We start from the raw sequence: 23,416 nt of genomic DNA, 5'->3' as shown, positions 1-23,416 counted from the left end.
TGTCTTATTCGGCTGTCCTTTTGAATAAAGTTTGATATGATACTTTCGGTTTTGGAACTTCCTCCTACGAGATATGTTTTGAATATTATGATACGCTAAGTTACGTTTTGAGCCATACGTAATATTTTGGAAATGTTTTTTGAAATTAAACTTTGTATCGACTAAGTATTCGATTATTTTGTACTATGAAATGACTTATGAGACTACTAAGTTTTGAAAGGCTATTTTGAAATATGAATTGCATTTGTTTGCTCACGACTCCGCTCGTGCCTTATTATGACTTCGTTCACCGGTTCCCGGGCCAGTTATGATTCGTGCGCCTTATGATAATTCGGCCGTATGTTGTGTTGCGGTTCCCGAGGCTTCGCCATAGGGTCGGGTTCCATTTGGAGTTATGCTGTGATATGGCTCGTGATGCGATACGCTCACCTATATTTGTGTTTGTGATCAGGGATGTACGGAGATTTGAAACCTTCTGGTGTTATGCTGTGTGTGGCGCCAGCGTCGGAGTGGCGACCACGTTCTTAAGCGTTTGCATGATTTCGTTTGCATTATGTATACGTATATGATTTTGATACGGTTTTTGACATACTGATTTGTACTCCACATTGTCATCTGATTTGCTTTCGGTTTTGGCCCATATTTCTGTACTCCGTGCTTTACATACTCAGTACATATTTCGTATTGACCCCCTTTCTTCGGGGGCTGCGTTTCATGCCCGCAGGTGCAGATATTGGTGATCCTCCACTGTAGGCTTCACTCTTTGCTACTTCGGAGTACTCCTTCTTGACTCGGAGTCCCCTTTTGGTACAGACTCCTTTTGCTATGTGTATATACTCTGTACATTTGACTATTTGGGTACGGCGGGGCCCTGTCTCGCCATATGTCTTTGTTTTGTGTTCGTAGAGGCCTGTAGTCATATATGTGGGGCGAGGGTCCTATATATGTTTGTTTGAGTTTGTTTTCTGGTCTTAAAGCGGTCCGTTTGTTTTGATGGCCCTAAATGGCCCTTATGCTTATGTTGCACTTTTGACCGGCGATGTCTATTCCGCCGCTCAGTTTGGATTCGATATGACATTTTGATTTGTGCGACCGCTTAAGACATATTTTGATATAAATTCTGTTGATATGACTTTTATGAATTTTTGGAATATGCTCGGACTTGGCAAATGAATATGCGGTTTGGTCTGGGTACCCAGGTAGGGTGCCAGTCGCGGCCCACGGGGCTGGGTCATGACAAAAGTGGTATCAGAGCAGGTTGTCCTCGGAATGTCTACAGGCCGTGTCTCATAGAGTCTTGTTTATCGATGTGTTGTGCACCACATCTATAAACAGAAAGCTACAGGGCATTTAGGGTGTTACTTTCTTTGGAATCTTAGATCGTGCGATAGAGCTGTGCTATTAGGGTCATTCTGATCTGACCCGTTATTGTGTTTGCAGTGATGCCTCCGAAGAAGGTAACGGCGGCCCAGAAGGGCAAAGCGAGGATGGGAGAGTCTAGCCAGGCACAGCGAACTACCCGGGCTCGTGTCTATGATTTGCCCGAGGTTGTGCCTCATTCTGAGGAGTCTGCTACACCCCCACTAGAACAGCCTGGAGCAGGACCTTCAGCAGCTCCAAAGGTCCGTGTACCCGCTCCTGAGACTCCAGCTCCTCAGCCTGGGGCGGAGGGTAGGACCCTGAGAGAGGCTGTACAGTTGTTGACTACACTGGTAGCAAGGCAGGCTCGCAGACGCGGGCGGAGGGACGATGATGACGATGACAGGCGGGACAGCCTGAGAGTTCGGGAGTTTCTATTATGTGGCCCTCCAAAGTTTTTCGGGTCTAAGCCCGATGAGGACCCCCATGACTTTATTCGGGGGATGCGACGCTCACTGGACTTGGTCAGGGCTTCAGAGACCGAGTCGGTCGAGCTGGCTTCGCACAGACTTCGAGATGTTGCTACCCATTGGTACGAGACTTGGGAGCTGTCTAGGGGAGAGGGTACCCCTCCAGCCACTTGGGATCAGTTTGTGACAGCATTCACCTGCCACTTTCTGCCCCCAGAGTTACGACGGGAGCGAGCTGATCGGTTTTTACATTTGCAGCAGAGGGGTCGAAGCGTTCGTGAATATAATTTGGAGTTTGATTCCCTGGCCCGGTATGCACCTGCCGTGGTAGCTGATATGTCTGATCGGATGCATAGATATGTTATGGGGTTGGATCGTTACCTGATTGACGGCTGTATGGCGGTGTCATTGCAGACAGATATGGACATTGCCCATCTACAGGCCTACGCCCAGGGGATGGAGAACCGGCACCGAGCAGATCGGCCCAGCCGAGAGTATGATTGGAGACGGCCCAAAAGGGCCAGATCAGCGGGGTATCCTGGAGATTCTCGGGGCGGGCAGCCTCAGTATCAGTCCAGTTGATACTTCCCTCCGTCAGGCCGGGACACACAGTCTGCTAATAAGCGATTGGATAGTGCGGGACCATCTGGGACCGGTCAGAGCCCCAGGGTGGCAGGTTCACAGGTATCCAGGGGTCCCAGCCAGGCCAAACCACCCAGGCCCCGTTGTTCTCATTGCGGGAAGTCTCATCCTGGGGAGTGCTATCGAGCGATTGGAGCTTGTTTTTCTTGTGGTGGTCAGGGCCACTTTATGAGAGACTGTCCGCTGGCTAGCGGTTCTGGTAGTGTGGCTCAGCCGACAGGGTCAGCCGCCGGTTCATCATCTGTTCCATCTGTTGCACGCCCTGGAGGGCGAGGTATGCCAGCACCGGCAGGACGCGGTCGAGGCCGCGGTGGCGGTTCAGGTTCTAGCGGTCCCTCGAACCGCATATACGCTTTGACGGGTCGGCGTGACCCAGAGGCATCACCAGACGCAGACCCAGGTATATTACTAACCTTTTTCTGAATGAATATGTGCAATGATAGGTCTGTATTCCAGTATATTATGCGATATTCTCTTTCTGCGTGTCAGTAAAAGTAGGGTAAGAATCCGAATCAATGAAAATATTTGAGGCGGCTATTTATTCATGTGGGGGGCGAATATAGGGAGTTTGGCAGGCTAAAACGAGAAACCACATGGCCAGGAGGGCAAACGACCTATTTGGGTCGGAGTGGGACCCGCTACGAAAACTTCCCGAAAAATTTGCTAAAACCCCGATTGGCCCTAAAATTACGTGACAAAGGTCGTGCGGGGCAATCGACGAAATTATATCAGCCCTAACGCGTCAAAATGCATGAAACTTCCGGGATTAAGCGTGCTCAAGCCAGAGCAATTTTGGGATGGGTGACCCTCTGGGAAGTAATGTAAAGTTTTTCATAAGTGAGAGTGCGATAAATATAAATGGAAATTTGGGGTAACCAAATGGTAAATAGAATGTGTGTGGAGTAATTAGTGCCCTTCCGGGAGTCGCGCAGAACGAGGCGGACTAAATGGGCAAAAAGAAAAGGGTACAACACCGCTTGGGAAATTGAACGAATTTGAATAACAGTCAGAGACGTTCGCCAGTAAGGTATTAGTAAATGTGTGTGTGTGTGTGTGTGTGTGTGATTTTCGTTTGATGCCCATGTGGGTTAAGAGCCGAGACCCGGCACCTAATGTTGTAATAGACGAAAGGTTTTACTAAACCGAATACATGAAGCGAAGCGGGGGCGACGATCCGAAAGTTGTCAAGTGATAGAAAACCCCTAAGTACATTATAACTCAGTTGGGAATGACGATGTCTGAAAGAGAAAATGAGTATGGAGGGTAGGAAAGATGAAAGGTAAGCAGTGTGAATAAGTGGAACCTTTGAAAGAGTCGATACGCGACACGCAAAACGATTTGTGTGACAACTTGGCGAATAAGTTTACCAATAAAAGGGAAATTCTCATGAATTATTGGAACCTTAATAGGAGCGACTTGATTCTAATTCGACGTTCTATCTGTTGTGCTTCTGCACTCCCGATTCCGATAAGGCTCTGTCTAGTACGCCTCTGTATTTCTGAGCTCGATTATGTTCCCGTCTGATGAATCTTTGTGCGTCTGATTCTGGATAAGTTTCTGTCCGGCACACCTCTGTATGTCGGACTACGGATATAAATCCGTCTGATATGCTTCTGTGCGTTTGATTTTGATCACGCGTATGTTCGATACATTTCGGTCTGTCTGATCACGACTTTGTATGATACAATTCTGTACATTTGATTCTGATTTCGAATCTGTTCGATATGATCTTGTACGTCTGACTCCGATTATGAATCTGTCTGGTATATCTTCGTATGTTTGATTCTGATTACGAATCCGTCTGATACGCCTTTGTATGTTTGACTCCGATCTCAGATTTGTCTGATATACTTCCGTACCTCTGATGTTGACTATGAATCCGTCCGATATGCTTATACGCGTCTGGCCCTAGTGCTGAATCTGTTTGGCATGAAGTGTCTGGTATGAAGTAAAGTGAGATTACGACGATGTGGTAAGAAACTCAGCAGTGTAACAAAGAAAATGATATTGACTATGATGTCTGGAAAGCGTTCGTTTGTTATAAGAATATATCTTATGGTTCGATGATTACGAGGGGTATGAGAAAATAAGTCAGGAAGGCGTTTGATTCAGTGATGTGAAAATTTCCCCATGACGTGGTGAAGGGGCCATGTCGGAAAATCAATAAAGGACAACTATAAAGAGAACCCTCCCGGAGCAGTATGACGCCCCATAAGGTCAACTTAACATTCGAGGACGAATGTTCTTAAGGGGGGGAGAATGTTATGTCCCGTATTTTCGGATAATTGGAAGTCAAGAAATAAATAAGACTTGTGTGCTATAAGGGAATATTTTGATTTTAGTGAATATGACTATGTTGGTTGTGGAATCATTAATGTTAAGACATCGGGGAAGGCCGAGGGTAAATTTGGAATTTCGGAAATTAGTTTCGGGAATTACAAAGCGGGACGTTTTATGAATTGGGCCAAGAAAATTAGAACATAAAATTGAGGCCCAAAGCTTGGAGGTGGCCGGCCATAGCAAGGTCCAAGCCCACTTTTAAGAGTCATGTGCTATGCACATGACCTCTATATGGATATATATCAATATAGCACTTAGTAATTATCAAGAAAAATTTCACAACTCCAACTTTGAGCACAAAGAGGCTCTCGGCCGAGAGTGAGAAAGAAAAGAAAAAAAATTGGCAAGCTTGATTCTAGCCTTAAAAATCTTGATTCTTGCCTAGTTGTGAAGTACTCAAGACCCTCTTCAACGGGGTACAATTAGTTTGGCGTAAGGTGCGCGTTTGCGGCAAATCGGAATTTCAAGAAAAAGGTGAGAAATCTATGTTTTTATGTTATGAAATGGGTTTGTATGTTATAGTGATTGATGTTGCATGAAGATTATGGGATGGTGTTGTGTTTGTGCATGGCGTGTGTGTGTGAAAAGGGTGTGTTTGGCCGTGTGCCCTTAGGAAGGAGAAGGAGTGTGAATTTGATCTTGTTTAGTTTGTATAATGTGTCGTTGTGACCTTTATGTCATAAATGATTGATTGATTAATTGGATTGGCGTTGGAAAATGATTTCGGAACGTTATCGGAAAGTATATACCTTTGGTATATTTGTGTATATCATTGTATATCGTTGATGCTAAAGACTTTAAATGTGACATGTAGTTGATGTTAATGAATTCGGAATGAAACGACGCAAGTTAGAATGTTCGTCGTGACTTTTGATGTTTTGAATGAAATATGGAAAATAATGAATTTCGGGAACTTTCGTATATGGTTAGGAATATATTTGGGATGTGATTGAATGATCTTGAATGAGTTAATGAATATAATGATGTGGACATAGATTTGAAGTTTTGGAAGTTTAAATGAAAAGTTGCAACTTAGGTAATAAGGTAGAACTTTGAAGCTAGAGTGGTTTGATTATGAATTGTGTTGTAGTTGATGTGTGGGCTGTTGTTGTTGATGTATTTTGAGCCGAGCTAAGTCTCGGGGGTGTTAGATTTATAGGGGAAATGCTGCCGAAATTTCGGTAGACAAAAATGAAGTTAATGGCATTTTTATGCCTAAGAATCTCAATTGGTAACTTTGACCATTTGCAGATTTCAGACGAAACGGGACTTGACTTTTGGGAGAGCATACGACGTCTGTAAGGTATGTAAAGCTTCCCACTTCTTCGTTTGGCATGTCTTAGTGTGATAGGCGAATATTGGAACTTCCGGAGCATTTCTGCTCCTCGAAACCCGATCCACAGAAAAGTAACTATTCATTCAATTCAATTGAAGCCTAAGGGCTCTATTTTGGCTAGAATGCCACCAATCGTCCGAAACCTATCGAAATGTGGTCGGGTAACTTAGAAATGATTATGTATGAACTTTTGGCCCCTAAATGTTCGTAAATTATGTTCGCCACCTCAATTCGACTCAAGGTGGGCCCGCTAACCCCGAGACGCCCTATTTGTCTTATTGGGCTGTCCTTTTGAATAAAGTTTGATATGATACTTTCGGTTTTGGAACTTCCTCCTACGAGATATGTTTTGAATATTATGATATGCTAAGTTACGTTTTGAGCCATACGTAATATTTTGGAAACGTTTTGTGAAATGAAACTTTGTATCGACTAAGTATTCGATTATTTTGTACTATGAAATGACTTATGAGACTACTAAGTTTTGAAAGGCTATTTTGAAATATGAATTGCATTTGTTTGCTCACGACTCCGCTCGTGCCTTATTATGACTTCGTTCACCGGTTCCCGGGCCGGTTATGATTCGTGCGCCTTATGATAATTCGGCCGTATGCTGTGTTGCGGTTCCTGAGGCTTCGCCATAGGGCCGGGTTCCGTTTGGAGTTATGCTGTGATATGGCTCGTGATGCGATACGCCCACCTATGTTTGTGTTTGTGATCAGGGATGTACGGAGATTTGAAACCTTCTGGTGTTATGCTGTGTGTGGCGCCAGCGTCGGAGTGGCGACCACATTCTTAAGCGTTTGCATGATTTCGTTTGCATTATGTATACGTATATGATTTTGATACGGTTTTTGACATACTGATTTGTACTCCACTTTGTCATCTGATTTGCTTTCGGTTTTGGCCCATATTTCTGTACTCCGTGCTTTACATACTCAGTACATATTTCGTACTGACCCCCTTTCTTCGGGGGCTGCGTTTCCTGCCCGCAGGTGCAGATATTGGTTATCCTCCACTGTAGGCTTCACTCTTTGCTACTTCGGAGTACTCCTTCTTGACTCGGAGTCCCCTTTTGGTACAGACTCCTTTTGCTATGTGTATATACTCTGTACATTTGACTATTTGGGTACGGCGGGGCCCTGTCTCGCCATATGTCTTTGTTTTGAGTTCGTAGAGGCCTGTAGTCATATATGTGGGGCGAGGGTCCTATATATGTTTGTTTGAGTTTGTTTTCTGGTCTTAAAGCGGTCCGTTTGTTTTGATGGCCCTAAATGGCCCTTATGCTTATGTTGCACTTTTGACCGGCGATGTCTATTCCGCCGCTAAGTTTGGATTCGATATGACATTTTGATTTGTGCGACCGCTTAAGACATATTTTGATATAAATTCTGTTGATATGACTTTTATGAATTTTTGGAATATGCTCGGACTTGGCAAATGAATATGCGATTTGGTCTGGGTACCCAGGTAGGGTGCCAGTCGCGGCCCACGGGGCTGGGTCGTGACACCGAGCCCCTCACTAGAGGGTCGGGACACGTTATATATGTTATGTACAGAATGATTATTCAGCTTTGACTACTAAACTCTATATTGATATTGGTATGAGGTTGATAAATATGAATTATGTTCAAAGGTATGTTTTATGGATTTCTGTTTGTTGCATTAGATCCTACACTCCTTGTCTCAGTGTGATTTTATTTACTATATTTCATGCTTTACATGCTCAGTACATATTCCGTACTGACACCCTTTCTTCGGGGGGCTGCGTTCATGCCCGCAGGTACAGACGCTCGTTTCAGAGATCTGCCAGCCTAGGATATCTATTCAGCTACTTGGGATTGCTCCTTTGTTCCGGAGCCTAGCTTGTGGTATAAATCCCTTTTGTTGTATATATATGTGTTTGTTCGGGGTACGGCGGGGCCCTGTCCCGTCATATGACACTGTCATTACTCCTAGAGGTCTGTGGACATTTGTGTGGGTCTGTATATAGTTGTTGTTTCGTCGTATGGATATGACTTATGTTTGGGGCATACCCATCCGTAGTGGCAGCCTTGTCGGCTTGCGTATATATATATATATATATATATATTTTTGGGATGTTGCGTGTAGTGGCAGCCTTGTCGGCTTTTATAGATATATATATGTTTGTTGTTGGAAATTGTAACTCCTCAGGAGACAGGTGGCTATGACATGCATATATGTGACGGCTTAAAAATAACGTCTTTCCCTTTTATACAAATAAGTTCTCGATATGCTAGCTGTAAATGGTTATAGTTAACAGGTGATATGAGTGTCCAACTCAGGCACTAGTCACGGCCTACGGGGTTGGGTCGTGACAGTAACAATTAGCTGAAGTGGCCCCCTGTGGTAGATAATGAGGCTCTCCCAGTCCTTGCCTTCTTGGCCCTTTGAAGGGTAGCCTCGATCCGAAGGTGAGTTGATGTCAACAAAACATCCATCAAGAATCCCTTCTCTGTGAATGTCATGGGTGCAGGCTCATCCATTGTTTTCTGCATTCGATCATGAAGATCCTCCGAGCACTCGTGTGTTAACCCCAACTCATGTGTCAAGCTACCTATGACGAATTGATCATATTCAATCTTCTCCAAGTATTTGGCATCCCTGTTATCAGCTCGCCTTTGAGTCAAACGGGCCTTAATCTCAGCCTTGAAAGATTTGTCTTGGACACAATGAGAAAGTTTGGGTCAGGGGGTGAGGGTGCCTTGCAAATGTGCCCTCAACCAGTCCTTTTAGCCTTTCTCATACCCAGGGTTGAACCTATCAGGAGCCAAAGTCTTGGGACCCCAAGTTATGTGACCATTCAATTCTCGGACAATATCTTTAGCATTTTGAATCTTATCCTCCTCATAGTCCATCATATAATCTCCCATGTTCCCGACTTGGGGTATTAATTTGGTTTGATCAAATTGCCTCAAAACCATAACAGGCGCATAAGGGCGAATCCTTTGGATTTCCATAAGTGGTAGGAATGGACTTCTTCCCCTAACTAAAACTTTATCGGATATGAAATCAGGGAACATCCGCTGGACACTGTCTTCCTTAAGCCTTGAGAAAATGAAAGCTTAACCTCGCTTGCTCTGATTGCTAAAATTTGAAGAGTGGGCTGCGAGACTATCCTTTATATTTTGGTCGCTTATGTATTGGGGACCCTCAAATTAGTTTGAATGTCTGATGATCCACCATTGTAAAAGGAAATTGCATTCTTGGAAATACTTGTAGTGGTTTCGACTGTCACGACCCGGCTAGGGGCCGCGACGGGTACCCGGGGCTAACCGTTGAGCACTGCTCGTACTAGTACTCCTTAGGCTTATTTAACAATCATTTATCGGATTCAGGCTCGATTTATAAGAAAACCTGTTTTCCTTTAGGAACATAATGTGTTTATATACATGAGCCCTTAGGCTAGCAAAATAATATATATGTATATATTTACACAAAGGCCATTCCATGAGACCACACGACCCACATTGAGCATCTACAGGCCTCTATGAGATGACATTTACAATTGTACACAAAAGAATCATCATAGACACCTCCAGGACAATGGGGTGCTTTCAGTCAGCTAACAACCTCTAAGAATCTGGAGCAAGATCTCCTCCCTGTCTACCTGTGGGCATGAACACAGCGTCCAAAGAAAACGGACGTCAGTACGAATATTGTACTGAGTATGTAAGGCAGGAATGAAATAAACAAACATAATAGGAAGATCATGAGTCGAGAGGCAAAGGTATAACCTGCACAAGTGTCATAAGCAATCGCATTACTTACATATATCACATTTTATATAATCATGGTATACATGTCATCACATCATATGAATCATCTTATCATAGTCCTCGTCGTTAACCCGCGTCCGGGTAACCACCATATGCCGCCCACTAGTGGTGATCATGACCGGCCCTCTAGGCTCGGTGTAACATCGCAGCCCGCCTTAGTGGTGACATGCCCGGCAATCTAGGCCCGGTGGAATCATATGCAGCCCGCCTTAGTAGTGACATGCCGGCCATCGTGGCGCGGTGGAATTATATCATCACAAAATCAATCATAACACATCACTCTTACACATCTCATACCATGGTATCATGTTATCATTTCTTGGTATTCCATGCATCCCATAGTCGTATTACAAGTTAGCATTATTTATCATCTTATTTTCATATCATACATTAGCGTTGGGAGCATACCACACTATGTCGGGGTGACGTAAGGTCGTGAACCCCCGATTGTGTTATGGACATTTCATGGGTATCATGCCTCACCATGAAGGAAATAAGGCATCAGGCGAGTGGTAATAATAATAACATCATTAGCATTGTAGGAACATCGTGCCACAATATCTTCAATCTCTATACTCTAGCTCATTGTCATTGTTATCATGCTTATAGGTGATTCGATATAAGGAAGGACTCATAAGCTTCATCTTATAGAAGGATTATGGAAAACTTGAAGGATTCATGCCTTTCGAAAGAAGAGTTAAGCCTCACATACCTTTCTCGTTTAAGCAATCTAGCGTTCGCTTATTCTCCTTCAATGTCACGTCTTTACCTTCAAAAGAGGATTCGTACTAACGTTAGTTAATCAACTATAAGAATGCACTACTATTTCTAGAGACAATTGGGCAGCACTTCCTTTGTTTATACTACTTTTCCCATATTCCATATCAACTCCCAACACCCACAACAACAACTACAATATAGCAATCAACAATCATCATTCATATACAATGACCATGATCCACCATTTCTCTTCATTTTTACCACCTTTATGGTTTTGGGTTCGCTATCGTATTTTCTCATGTATCACACTTATCTCATGGTCTACATGTCGTTTATAACGCATTCACACTCATAACACACTAACATTCATAATTCAATTCAACTACCATTCACTCATGGCACTATTCACTCATTTATGACCCATTTGCTATGCTTTTCTACAATTTGGGTATCTTAACCTTCCAATACCTTAAACAACATGAAATGGTCATGAAACTTACCTTAGATGATGGTGGAACAAGCCTTGAGTGGAGTCTCTACTCTAGCACCAAAACCCTACTTCACCTCTTTTGGTTTTCTTTGAGGAAGATGAACTTGAGCTAGGTATCACACTCTTGTGTTCATGAATTTGGCGTTGTTGATCTTGATTTTCCCTTGATTCCCTTGAATTCTTGTGGATGAAGTGTTTTGGAGTATTCTAGAGATGCACAGTGGCCGTAAACCCAGTTTACGGGCCGTATTTTGGTTTACGGTCTGTCCTCCACGACCGTATTTAAGCACATCAGAAACAGAAAGGTTTGCTGTAGGCCATGGTGGTTTACGGTCGCAGTTTACGGGCCGTATTTCGATTTACAGTCCGTATTCTGAGTCGTATTTAACTATTTCAACATTTGACAGAAAGTTGAAGTTTTGATAGTTGGAGGACGATGGCACTTTACGGTCCGTAAATCACTTTACGGGCCGTATTGTGTTTTATGACCACTGGGTCGCAATGCAAATCTGCAACCTTCGCGTTTTCAAAACTCATTGGTAGTCGTTCCCTTCTTAGTAAAACATCGTACACTCATACTCTTCGTTGGTATATTCATTGTATGCTCACGGAAAATTTTCGGAGGTGCCACATTCTTCCCCCCTTTTGGAAACATTCGTCCTCGAATGATAGATCATCGGGGATTCTAGAAAATTTTTGCCAAAGATTCCTTTATAATATGGTACTACCATCCTGCCATAACAACCCATAATATCGCATCACTGCCTCACAGGGCTACATCACAACATCGACATATCTATGGCCACACACGACCAAAAGCATAAAGATAAAGGATACATACCTTATATTGTTGGTGTTTCATCTTGGATCTCTCCTGGGGGTTGGAATAAGTGTGGGTACTTGGACTCCATATTCTCTTTCGCTTCCCAAGTCATTTCTTCCTGATTGTTGTTTCGCCACAATACTTTTACTAACGCTACCTCTTTATTTCAAAGCTTTCGCACTTGCCTATCTAGGATGGGAATAGGCACCTCTTCATAGGTTAGCCTTTCCGTTACTTGTACATCATCTATTGGAACTATCTTTGTGGGATCTCCAACACACTTGCGGAGCATCGAAACATGAAAGACTGGATGGACTGATTCAAGCTCCGAAGGAAAATCCAATTCATAGGCTACCTGACCCACCTTGTGGATGATTTTGTAAGGTCCAATGTATCTGGGACTTAGCTTCCCTTTCTTACCAAATCTCATCACCCCTTTCATGGATGACACTTTCAAAAATACCCAATCATTAATTTGAAATTCCAAGTCTCGTCGGCGGTTGTCCACGTAGGATTTTTGGCGACAACCGATCTTGGATCACCTGGACTTTTTCTATCGCTTGTTGGATCAGTTCGGGGCCTACTAATTGTGCTTCTCCTATTTCGAACCATCCGATTGGAGATCTGCATTTCCTTCCATATAAAGCTTCATATGGGGCCATTTGTATACTAGAATGATAGTTGTTGTTATATGCAAACTCAATTAGTGGCAAATGATCATCCCAACTACCACCGAAATCCAGCACACACGCTCGTAGCATATCTTCCAAGGTCTAAATAGTGCTCTCGGCTTGCTCATCGGTTTGTGGATGAAATGCCGTGCTAAACTTCACTTGCGTGCCCAAACCTTGCATAGTCTTTTGCCGAGTACATGGTCCTGACTGGAAGAAAATGGGCTACTTTCGTCAGCCTATCCACGATCACCCATATAGAGTCATACCTGCCACGGGAACGGGGTAATCCCACGATGAAATCCATGTTGATCACTTCCCATTTCCATGTAGGGATTTCCAATGCTTGCAATAAGCCTCCCAGCTTCTGGTGTTCAGCTTTTACCTGTTGGCAATTTGGACATTGTGCTACGAATCCTGCTATGTCTCTCTTCATGCCATCCCACCAGTTCATCATCTTGAGATTATGATAAATTTTGGTTGCACCTGGGTGAATAGAATATCTAGAGCAATGTGCTTCTTCTAAAATTCGTCGGCGCATTTCCGCCACATTCGGCACACATAACCTGCCTCGGTACCTAAGAATTCCATCGATGGAAACTTCAAACGGAGACTTTTCTTTCCCATGAGATGTGTCTCTATAACGACATAACTGCGGATCTTCGCTCTGCCGTTCTTTCACTTCCATATCCAAGGACGAAATTGTGGACTCATTTATACTAATCCCGGCATCACCCGAATCAATTACACGCACTCCAAGATTATCCACTCGATGAAGTTCTTGAACCATCTCTTTCCTTTCCCGAGGGACTTCACATAAACTGCCCATTGATCGGAGGCTAAGTGCGTCGGCTACTACATTCGCCTTCCCCGGGTGGTATAAAATGTTAATATCATAATCTTTTAATAATTATAACCACCGCCTCTATCGCAGGTTCAACTGTTTTTGCTTGTAGATGTACTAACGACTTTTGTGATCTGTATAGATATCAACGTGCACACCGTACAAATAATGTCTCCACATTTTTAAGGCATGAATGACCGCAGCTAGTTCGAGTTCATGAGTTGGATAATTCTTCTCATGTTTCCGCAATTGTCTCGAAGCATATACAATAACCTTACCATGCTGCATCAATACACATCCCAATCCGACACCGGAAGCGTCACAATACACAACATAGCCATCTGGCCCTTCAGGAAATGTTAGAATCGGGGCTGAGGTCAACCTGTTTTTCAACTCTTGGAAACTGCGCTCACAGGTATAATGCCATTGAAACTTTGCTGACTTCTGGGTTAGCTTCGTCAATGGGGCTGAAATAGATGAAAATCCCCCTACGAACCTTCGATAATAACCTGCCAAACCCAGAAAACTACGGACTTCTGTGGGCGTCGTAGGCCTTGGCCAAGTCTTCACAACTTCAATTTTCTAGGTGTCGACTCGAATACCATCATTTGAAATGACATGGCCCAGGAACGTCACAGAATTCAGCCAGAACTCACACTTTGAAAATTTTCCATACAATTCTCGGGCTCGAAGAATACCAAGAACAATTCTCAGATGATCTGCATGTTCCGATTCCGTGCGAGAATACACCAGAATATCATCAATAAATACTATCACAAATAGATCCAAGAGAGGCCAGAATACATTGTTCATCAAATTCATAAACACAGCCGGAGCATTAGTCAACCCGAACGACATCACTTGAAATTCATAGTGGCCATATCTCGTTCTGAAGGCTGTTTTAGGAATATCTGCTTCTCTAACTCTCACTTGATGGTAACCCGACCTCAAATCTATTTTGGAAAACCACTTGGCACTTTGCAACTGGTCGAACAAGTCATCAATTCTTGGGCGAGGATATTTGTTCTTTATCACCTTGTTCAATTGCATATAGTCGATACACATTAGTAGGGAACCGTCTTTCTTTCTCACAAACAAGACCGGTGCTCCCCACGGTGATGAACTAGGTCTAATGAATCCCTTCTCGAGCAAGTCTCTCAACTGCGCCTTTAGCTCTTTTAATTCCGCCGGGGCCATTCGATAAGGAGGAATGGAAATAGGCTTGGTATCCGGCAACACATCAACGACGAAGTCAATCTCTCTTTCTGGAGGAAGTCTTGGAAGTTCGTCTGGAAACACATCTGGGAATTCATTCACTACCGGAACTGACTGGAAAGTCGGCGGCTCTGCCTCGGTGTCGTGAACCCGAACTAGGTGATAGATATAACCCTTGGCTATCATCTTCCTTGACTTGAGGTAGGAAATAAACCTGCCTTTTGGAGATGCTGTATTACACTTCCATTCAAGCCCGGGCTCTCCCGGAAATTGAATTCGAACCACATTTGTGCGGCAATCAACATTTACATAACACGAAGCCAACAAATCCATACCCATGATTACATTGAAATCTACCATTTCCAGCTCAATCAAATCAGCCTTGGTCTGTCGATCATATATCACAATGACACAATTCTTGTACACTCGTCTTGCTATCACGGGATCACCAACCGGAGTAAGCACCTCAAAGGGTTTAATTGACTCGGGTTTCACCCCAATAAAACCAGCAACATATGGAGTAATATAAGAGAATGTAGAACCCGGATCTATCAACGCATACACATCACGGGAGAGTATACACAATATACCTATAACCACATCCGGGGAGGACTCGAGATCCTACCGTCCGGCTAAAGTATATACACGGGGATGAGTGGCACGTGATGTAGATGCTGCCCCTCGGCCTCTACCTCGGCCTGCTGTCATCTGGGGAGCCTGCCCCGCTGAGCGTGCTGATGAGGAACTCGCTACTGAGCCTATGGGCGGAACCCCACCTCTGCCATATTGCGAGGGACAATCTCGCATCAAATGTCCGGTCTACCCACAAACATAGCAAGCATTAGTGTCCTGTCGACATGGCCCTGAGTGTAATTTGCGGCACCGACTACATCGTGGAACTGGGGGTCTCCCCTGACTATAATCACCCTCAAACTGCGAACCTGAAGCCCTCGAACTCTGACCCTGTCCCGAGCGAAAGGAGCGGTCTAATCTTCTATCTAGAAATCTGGGAGGTGCGCTAGTCGCTGACTGGACTGAATGTCGGGAATAAGTCTGCCTCAATCCCCTTCTATAATCACTGCCTGAGCCTATAGATCTAGCCCTTTTGCCCTGTCTTCTATCACTGTCGCGATCACCCTGTTGTTGTTATTGTCGCCCCTCCAAATTCTGAGCATGGGCCTGTATTCAGGAAATATCCATCCCGTCTTGCAAGGAAGCGGTCAGACAATCTCTGAATAGATGTGGCCCTAGGCCACTCACAAACCTATGTACCTGGTCTCCCATGTCGGCCACCATAGTCGGAGCATATCTAGCCAAAGAGTTGAATTGCATTCTATACTCCCGGGCACTCATGTTTCCTTACCTCAAATTCAGAAATCTATCCGCTCTAGCTCGGTAGACCTCGGGTGGCAAATAGTGACGAATAAAAGCATCTACAAACTCTTGCCAAACCGGAGGAGGCGCATTCTCTCCTCTTGATAATACCCATTGTTATACCATAACACCGGCACATCTCGGAGTCTATAAGACGCCAACTCCATGGATTTGGTCTCGAAAGCATGGACAATCTTCAATGTCCTCAACATTTCATCAATGAAACTTTGTGGGTCTTCCTCCGGCTTTCACCCGAAGAACTCCAGAGGATTTAGTCTCATAAAATCACGGGCCTTGGTACTTGCTGCCCGGTCACTTGAACCCACATTCTGTCGTTGTACCTGTGCGGCAACCAATTGTGTCAACAACTGGATTGCCTCGGTCATTTGTTGACCCGAAGAAGCCAGCGGAGGAATTGGAGTTGGGGCTCCTCCTTGCTCTTAGGCATTAGGCAGGGTAGAAGAAGTATTAGACAAGGCCTCGTTGTGTGATTCACCCTCTTCAATATTCATTGGGGGCTCTCTTTCCACCCGCCTCTTTGTCGTAGTCTTGCCCTTCTGGGCGGCTGTAGCTTTTCCCTTTGGCGGCGTTCTGAAATCATAACACACTATTAGGGAGGATAAAATCTTATACATGGCTCTCTCGCAAGATCTCATAGAAGAAAGATGGTCATTTTTCCTAAATGCCCTGTAGCCTCTTGTTTATTGATGTGGCGCGCTACACACCATAAAAAAGACTCCACTAGACACGGCTCGTAGACACTTCCTAGGACCGAACTGCTCTGATACCACATTTGTCACGACCCGGCTAGGGGCCGCGACGGGTACCCGGGGCTAACCGCCGAGCACCGCTCGTACTAGTACTCCTTAGGCTTATTTAACAATCATTTAACGGATGCAAGCTCGATTTATAAGAAAACCCATTTTCCTTTAAGAACATAATTTGTTTATATACATGAGCCCTTAGGCTAGCAAAATAATATATATGTATATATTTACACAATGGCCACGCCATGAGACCACATGACCCACATTGAGTATCTACGAGCCTCTATGAGATGACATTTACAATTGTACACAAAATAATCATCATAGGCACCTCCAAGACAATGGGGTGCTTTCAGTCAGCTAATAGCCTCTAAGAATCTGGAGCAAGATCTCCTCCCTGTCTACCTGTGAGCATGAAAACAGCGTCCAAAGAAAACGGACGTCAATATGAATATTGTACTGAGTATGTAAGGCAAGAATTAAATAAACAAACATAATAGGAAGATCATGAGTCGAGAGGCAAAGCTATAACCTGCACAAGTGTCATAAGCAATCACATTACTTACATATATCAAATTTTATATAATCATCGTATACATGTCATCACATCATATGAATCATCTCATCATAGTCCTCGTCATTAACCCGCGTCCTGGTAACCATCATATGCCGCCCACTAGTGGTGATCATGCCCGGCCCTCTAGGCTCGGTGTAACATCGCAGCCCGCCTTAGCGGTGACATGCTCGGCCATCTTGGTGGAATCATATGCAGCCCGCCTTAGCGGTGACATGCCCGGCCATCGTGGCACGGTGGAATTATATCATCACAAAATCAATCATAACACATCACTCTTACACATCTCATACCATGGCATCATGTTATCATTTGTTGGTATTCCATGCATCCCATAGTCGTATTACAAGTTAGCATTATTTATCATCTTATTGTCATAGCATACATTAGCATTAGGAGCTTACCACACTATGTCGGGGTGACGTACGGTCGTGAACCCCCGATTGTGTTATGGACATTTCATGGGTATCATGCATCGCCTAGAAGGAAATAAGGCATGAGGCGACTGGTAATAATAATAACATCATTAGCATTGTAGGAACATCGTGCCACAATTTCTTTAATCTCTATACTCTAGCTCATTGTCATTGTTATCATGCTTATAGGTGATTCGATATATAGAAGGACTCATAAGCTTCATCTTATAGAAGGATTATGGAAAACTTGAAGGATTCATGCCTTTTGAAAGAAGAGTTAAGTCTCACATACCTTTCTCGTTTAAGCAATCTAGCGTTCGCTTATTCTCCTTCAATGTCACGTCTCTACCTTCAAAAGAGGATTCGTACTAACGTTAGTTAATCAACTATAAGAATGCACTACTATTTCTAGAGACAATTGGGCAGCACTTCCTTTGTTTATACTACTTTTCCCATAATCCATATGAACTGCCAACACCAACAACAACAACTACAATATAGCAATCAACAATCATCATTCATATACAATGACCATGATCATCATTCATATACAATGACCATGATCCACCATTTCTCTTCATTTTTACCACCTTTATGGTTTTGGGTTCGCTATCGTATTTTCTCATGTATCACACTTATCTCATGTTCTACATGTCGTTTATAACGCATTCATACTCACAACACACTAACATTCATAATTCAATTCAACTACCATTCACTCATGGCACTATTCACTCATTTATGACCCATTTGCTATGCTTTTCTACAATTTGGGTATCTTAACCTTCCAATACCTTAAACAACATGAAATGGTCATGAAACTTACCTTATATGATGGTGGAACAAGCCTTGAGTGGAGTCTCTACTCTAGCACCAAAACCCTACTTCACCTCTTTTGGTTTTTTCTTTGAGGAAGATGAACTTGAGTTAGGTATCATACTCTTGTGTTCATGAATTTGGCGTTGTTGATCTTGATTTTCCCTTGATTCCCTTGAATTCTTGTGGATGAAGTGTTTTGGAGTATTCTAGAGAATTCTTGAATTGTGAAGATGAGAAATGAAATGAAATGAGCTTGGGGTCCCTTATACTTAACATAAAAATCTGATTTTTGTGAACAGTAGTCGGGATGCACAGTGGCCGTAAACCCAGTTTATGGGCCGTATTCTAGTTTACGGTCCATCCTCCACGACCGTGTTTAAGCACATCAGAAACAGAAAGGTTTGCTGTAGGCCATGGTGGTTTACGGTCGCAGTTTACGGGCCGTATTTCGATTTACGGTCCGTATTCTGAGTCGTATTTAACCATTTCAACATTTGACACAAAGTTGAAGTTTTGATAGTTGGAGGACGATGGCACTTTACGGTCCGTAAATCACTTTACGGGCCGTATTGTGTTTTACGACCACTGGGTGGCAATGCAAATCTGCAACCTTCGCGTTTTCAAAACTCATTGGTAGTCGTTCCCTTCTTAGTAAAACATCGTACACTCATATTCTTCGTTAGTCTATTCATTGTATGCTCATGGAAAAATTTTCGAGGTGTCACATCGACATAAGCTTAAGGTTCGGTACATATCGGCTAGGATAATGGGGACCAAGTCGAAGTATTTGGTTTCTCCATTTGTGGTTATGCCATGAAAAATAGCATGGGTGACACAGATGATTCTGGTATCTATGGCTAGTTAGCTAGCTTTGAGAAATACCATAATCCCTAATAAGCATATGGAAAAGGCTAAAGTTCAAGTGGCTTCCCAATAAGCAAAGGTTTAGAATTTCGTTGAATACTCCACGAATCCCATTTTGAGTCAAATCGGTTATAAAAATCCCTAAATGCTACGGGTCGACCGAAGATCCAATTGGCATGTGATATGGATAGTAATTTTAGGATTTGGTCTAGGGTAGGCTTATACGGGATTAGTAAGTTATGGTCAAGATTTTCCTCCTTCTCAAACAGGTTCTAACATTGTCTATGCAATCCTGAAATTCTTCCAAAGTTGGGGTCATCTCTGCATCTCCACCATTCTATCACAGTCCCAATACCCAACGATCACCTCTATTAGCTCTCGACAACCCTTCATAGTCATCAACGAGGGTAGATGTCCCAAACAATTTATGGTTGTCTTTTGTTGTGATTCACTCATCCAACCCCACCAAATCTCTAGCATAGGAGGAACCTCAAGGACCATGTCGAGCTTCAAATTGGTCCGCATCTACAAAATAGAGCACGGTTAATTCCCCCCCCCCCCCCCCCCCCCCCCGCCCCAATCCCCCCTCCCCCTTTAAGTTAGCACATAGACATACAATATGTTTTCAATTAGCACATAGTGAGATGCGGTGTGTTCGGGTCATAGTCCGTCTTGACACAGGGTAGCCTACTAATGGACTTAGATGCATCTCAAATATCCAAGGCTGTGTAGTTATCATTCTAGTCCATTCGGATTTCGCTTTGCTCTATCCTAGCCAATACTAGAGTGGGCTTTTCAAATGACTAGGACTCGAGCGGACTATTCGAGGTGAACCATTGTCGCCTGTTGGATTACCGCGAACCAACTCCCCCTTCAACGTGTTCCAAAGAAATATTTTTGGTTTTTTAGTGAAGGCTAGACCGCGAACTCGCGGGTCCCCTTTGAGACCATGTAGTTTTTTTTCCAGTGGTGGCAGAGTCTATGATATGCATGCAATGACAGTTATATATACATGAAAGTGAACACTTAAGAAAATAATTACAATAAAATCACATTATATTGAAACCCTTATGGTTAAAACGTATTTAAATCCCCAGCAGAGTCACCATGTATTATAGTTCACATTTACGCGAGGCATAAAAGCTACTTCATAATTGTGGACTCTATTTGGATTTTCGTACTTTTAGAGTTGCCACCTAATTTATAGGGAAATTAGGAAAACTCAGTTAAAAGAGTTTATTCAAATAAGAGAAAAATTATTTTAAAACAGCGCTCGAGGTAAGCGTTCTTGTGATCCCCTAGGAAAGGTTTTAAGCACCCTAGTATTAAGGATGCGCAGAATACGGTTGACCTTCATGTTTCATTATGTGATTAATCGTAATTATTGGCTAAAATGATTTTCTTTCTTGTAAAACTGTCATGGCATATCATAAAGTTTTTTTTTTTGGCAAAAAGTCTTTTAATTAAAGATGAAGGGTTGTATTTTCCTTAGAAAAAATATATAAGGCTTAAAGTCATTCAAATTTCGGTCCAAAAACACACTTAAAATTGCTCTTAAGTAGAATTCCACTAATCTTTTTTCAATGTCATGTATTTAACCCGTATAAGTTTATTTGAAAATAGTTTGAGTGTATCTCCTTTGTAAATATGTCATGGGTTTATACAAGTATACAAAAATGTTTCCTCTTGAATATAAGTATAGTTATCCATTTCTATCATTTTCAAACTCAACCATATCCTACTTTCAAAGCCCTTCACTCAAACTAATGTTTTAGTGTATCTCTTTTGTTTGATTAACTTAAGGTTGGGCTTGGGGCCAAAAGGTTTAAAAAAAAACCTTAAGTTATTTTTTGCAACTTTAAAAAATACTTCATTTTTTTGGAAAATCAGTGCAGTTTTTGGTCTTCATCCTTAAAGAAAACTGCAGGTTTTCTATTCAAAATAGTCCCAAAACTGTCTCAAATTCGTATCAGTATTCAAATGTTTCTTTTCTCAAATTCGTATACATATATATGTTCTGTATACCATCTTAGCTTTAAAAGAGATTATCAAGTCTTAAAAATCATTTGTCGTGTTACATGCATCACTTATCTTTTATTAGTCGAGGTTTGAAAATCATTTAGAGGTTTCCTATCCATTCTGCGCGATATATCTTAGAACTATCGGGTTTCAATATTCACAATCATTCTTACATTTACATATACGAATGCATATACATAAATGGAAAAAGAAAGAGTTGGGCTGTTGGGCTTACCGAAGCCCACCAGTTGCCATTTTCACCCATGGATGGGCCTTCGATCGTTTCTCTTACTCGGACTCGATAGAAAAAAGATTTTAGGCCTCTGGCCCAACAATGACATGCAAAGGACTAGCCCAAATGGCCAACCGATAGTGTTTCCATGCAAAACAAGGGAATGGAAAAGGAGAATATCCGTTAGAAGGTTTCTATACTCAATAACTTACTTACTATGTACTTGAGCAATTAAATACATATACTCATCGAATACACATACATTCAACCATACTGTAGTGAATGATGCAATATATATTGTAAATTTTAAGAAAAGAACGAGTTCACATAGAATTAAAAAGAAGAGAGGAAACAGGCCCAATATATATTTAAAGGGAAACAAGTAGGCCAACAGGCCCTTATGCACAAACAATCCGACAGAGTTTAAAGCAAATACCCAAGAGATGGTATGAAAGGGAAATGGGCCCAGTTTGATTAAGAAACAATCTCACTTTACCAATAATGTCATGATATACCAATGTTATACATGATATACAACTCAATATATACCAAGGTATATAAAGGGTATGTATATCTCGTATACCTGATGTATATCTTGGTCACATACCAGATATGAAAGGAAAAGGGGAGGGAAGGGTAATGTAAACAAGCAAAATATAACATCTCAACTAATCAATATAAAAATATTAGGTACGCATATATACATATCATACATCATCACTTGGCATTGTCATGGTATTCTTGAGGTAAGGTGGGGGGGGGGGGGGGTGGTTGTATAAGAGTCAAGGCACATAATACTATCAATCATACAAAGACAAAGAGGCAGAATACTAATGAATTATTTGGGCAAACACCAACACTTGATCATTTTTAAACATGACTATGCATTCAACAAGGGTTTAATAATCTACATACTTGCATATAGAGGACAACTTGGCACAAAATTGAGTAAAATAGACATGAGAAGTTACTTATTTTATAATAGTCAAGACACAAGCTAACACTGACAACATGTTGGCATTTGTGGAAACTCAAATTTGAACTTAGCCAAAGACAGTCATTCACATCACACAGATGGACAAACATACAAGAAAATATGTGGGATTCAATGTTATTAGCATTGAAACTTTATAAATGAGGTTGCTGAATAGGAATCCATTCATTAAGCACCTAATATGTTTTATAGGTAAACCAAATCCAACACTTATAACTGAAGTGAAAAGCTTAAACTCAAATATTCATATAAACATGCTCATACTTTACTGCATAACAAGTCTCAACTAGTAGAGAAAACACATGGTTATAAATCTTCTAATATAGCAAACATAGATTAAATAGAGACTATAGTAAACAAGCAATATACCAACCCCCTCCCCAATCAAACTGGATACTCCAATTACACAGCATTAATAGCCAGACATTCATTCAATATTCTATTTGCTTAACTAACAGGTATGGGATTGTATAGAAGTATAAATCTAGATAGGCATATGAGGGTATTAATAGCATACAATCAGTCAAGGTCAAATAGGGATAGTGTTTAAATACATTAATGAACTTATCAATCCATAATGATCAGGTAACTAGACCATATCCAGATTTTAAAAAAAAATATTGGTATACTGATAATAAACTTAACTC

Source organism: Lycium barbarum, chromosome 5 (genome assembly GCF_019175385.1).
Source record: "Lycium barbarum isolate Lr01 chromosome 5, ASM1917538v2, whole genome shotgun sequence".
NCBI lineage: Eukaryota > Viridiplantae > Streptophyta > Magnoliopsida > Solanales > Solanaceae > Lycium > Lycium barbarum.
Note: the sequence above shows the minus strand (reverse complement) of the source record.